We start from the raw sequence: 3,597 nt of genomic DNA on the forward strand, positions 1-3,597 counted from the left end.
GTCAACCCATACACACATTTCATTCATGCATGCATTGCATACGTATAAACGGAGTATTCACATAGTATTAGTTTTGCATTTGCATAGGCATTTGTATGTGACATAAATAGGTACATGAGATAGATACATACATAGTACCCAAACATTTCAACACATTGTAAGCTAGAAAACATCATCCACCCCACTTTCCTCGCGTGTGGAGTACGTTAATCTCGTTTTCACATCAGCATCTACACCCCTTTCACACCACTGTATTTGAGGAAGACACTGGTATGAATCTATTAATGGCATCGTCAGACATGATGAGCCTTTTCAGATCCTTGTTGTGGTGACCCCAAGAACTAGCATGTTCTATGCGACAGTTGGTTTCACTGAGAACGCGACAATACCCCAATCCCAGTAGCTTTACTCCACTTCTAGCCGGAACTCGCGGGTCTCAGATGAGACACAACACGTTGAGCCTAATCCTTGGAGGAAGTTTCACAAAAATTGATTTTGCATGGAGATGTCATTAGTTCCCCAAGCCCTATACTCAAACTCCATCTTGACTCGGATCAAATGGTTCTCAACTACTCTTTCTGATTTAACTCATAATTAATCGGCATATGATCGACGACCAAACTTTTGATGATCCTTTCTGTTTTGGTAACGCTCTATACTAGACAATCCAATTTAAGGGACAATTTGACACATGGTAAGAAGAATTAGGGTGAACATGCAAACCAAATCATTATTACGGGTGCATACAGAATAATAATTTGAGGTGCATGTGAATCCTAATGACTTATAGTGTGTGGATAAATGGTCAAAATATTGAATTTACAAACCTAAGTTCTCACTTTCAGTAAAAGTCCCCGTAACCTGTTTAACAACTAGTTAGTATCGTTAAATCTGTTCAACGGCTGATAAGCACGACTATGGACACACTGGCCATTGTTGATGAATTTTGCCACTTAACTTTAATCCTTTAAGTGTTTCACTAAACTTAAGACCTTCATCCAATTTCATTATTAAAACCATCTTGATTCAAAACTTCTCTAGAATCTCTTGGCAGAACCTTCAACTTTTTCTTGTGCGCGGAAATTGAAGAATACCTCGTAAACTTACACCATGTCCCTCACACTTCGTCTATGAATTTCTTTTGACTATATTATTCTGACCAGTGGTCAACTTTCCTTCTAACTTGATTTATGCCCTGCCATAACGAATTATGTAACTGGATTCTCTCACAAGATAAATATGTAGCCTCAGGGACATTAGAAAACAGTAATTCAAACCACCAAACCCCTCAACTGGATATGAATCCATGAGAAATCGTTCCGAGTGAAATCTCTTTCTGAGACCTCACATTGACCAAGTTTACTTAAAAACACACCTTTCATTATCCCTCATAACATGACCCTACAATTTTATTTTTATTTTTTTTTGCTCGTATGCTTATACTCGTTATTTAGGAAAATCCCTAATCATCAAAAACAACGCCATGGCTGACATGGTAACCCAACACAGATTCACCCTGGTTTGCTTTCAACCCTATTTGCTTATGTACTTGTTTAACTGGCTTGTGGAGAAGATGACCTGAGTCACCTAGTTGTTGCCTATACCAGCTCAAACTCACTATTGACTTTTATTTTCTCTATTGGTAAACCTAAACTCTAAACCCCGATGTAGTTGCAAGACTGACCTAACAAGACGGATAATTGGACCCTTCCTTTCCATTAAATAACAAGAAATGTGGTAATCGCACTCCTGAATAATCGATCAAACTTCTGTCATGACGTTACTCATTATAAAACTTGATTTGAATGAAGCCCAAATAATTGTGTTCTTCTTGTGCCTTTTGTATCACCCTACTCTAGACCCCTAACTCTAGAATATTTTTCTCATAAGAAGCTATTTCTAAAACTCGGAGCATATTTTATTGCACATTGGAGGATCAAATCTGTAATGCGAACAACCCCTGCCAGTCTATGTAAGGCTTTCTTTTTTTCAAGGACACTTCTTTACCCAAAGAACCAAATTGTAAACCTGAATCTCTCGAGGTACGACGAATTGGCCAACAAGCTGATTATTCCCATGGATACACTATGATCCATTTCAGACAGGATACCTAACTCAATCCTTTTGGACTAACGCTGAGAAATAATTCGTTTATTCTTTTCTCTGTTTATCACGGTTGAATAGCAAAGTAATTGTTGCTTATGTTTGGCAACTAGAATCACTGCCGATGTGCGATTAGTGTGGTGGGTTAGCTACAGTGTCCTTATATGTAAACATTAATGGTACGCTGAAGGTGGAGATTAGAGACAAATCATTAACCAAACCTTAGCACCTTAAGCATCTACGCTTCTGCTTTGACCTTGAGGAATTGGCACTCACATCAAAGAGGTAAGAGACAAAGGCCACTTTACGACCCTTAATCGACCCACTGGAATTAAGTAAGAAACCTTCTTACGATGTTAGACGCGAACCCTAATTCCCGCTAGAGTGGTGGAACAGATTAATCGATTGCTTCCATATGATGATTCAATGTCTTGCTCCGAATGCTCATCCGACTTAACGACTAAACTAATAGAGTGAGTTAGTTTATACCATCCTTTGTTTCTAATACTCGGACCTTGATACGGTCAATTATGTTATTAAAACCATCCCTTGGATATGTGTTCCCATTCTCGCTTAAAGCCACAACATTGAACCGCGCCTCTTATTCTCAGACATCGCGACTAGTTCTCAGACTAAAGTCGTATCATGCTCGTTGGGGCAAGGAGAAGTTGAATATCAAAAGCTTTCTGGTTTGTTTCAATGACAGGAAAATCCCGTTGGGAACGAGAGAAAACTTCCATGGACTTCATCATCAAGTATCTCGAACTATTAGTGTATGCGATACCATTTAAGTAAATCGTAGTTTAATTGACTAATTCACGCACTTTCTTGTGATCACGACGACTAATAAGAGAAAACAGATCGAACCTTGGACATCTTTCATACAGTTTCGAATACGAAAAGCCGTTGATATTTCTAGAATAAGCGACACGACACCTGACTTGGATCTTCAGTCTAGTTACTTATTAATTTACATGACCAGTTGATTTCAATTAAAGTTTATTTCTTTTCGGAAACCTTGGGTACAATGAATTCACTCATGTCATTTGGGGGCGATGCAATTACGGATCTCTATACTTGCATCACATATCAGCAAAATTCATGACACTCGTTTTGATTACCCTTCCCCTGATGTCACTAACTCGCGTAATCCTACAAATTGGAAGATTTAGACTCTAACAAATTACCGTGACAACGCATTTTCATTATCCTCTTGTAATAAAAAAAACATATCCTTCGTGACCACACGCGAAACCTCAAAACACGTGTTGAATACAATTGCTTCATGAAGTTTTAATTTCTTAATGCTTAGATCATTCCAAGATAACTAATTGTCACATTTCCATTTCATGCAAATTCCTAGTGGGTGGAATTTACCATAAATGTGTATGGTGCAACAACTTCCCCCGACACGTTATATACGTCTGTCATGCTTCTATGATCGTAGGAACGCGGGCCGCCATGGCCTGAAAGAAAATTTAATACTTCTAGCTT

This window comes from Bidens hawaiensis, unplaced genomic scaffold (assembly GCF_021521415.1).
Source record: "Bidens hawaiensis isolate Kalapana, Puna unplaced genomic scaffold, B.hawaiensis_p1.1 tig00010459_1, whole genome shotgun sequence".
NCBI lineage: Eukaryota > Viridiplantae > Streptophyta > Magnoliopsida > Asterales > Asteraceae > Bidens > Bidens hawaiensis.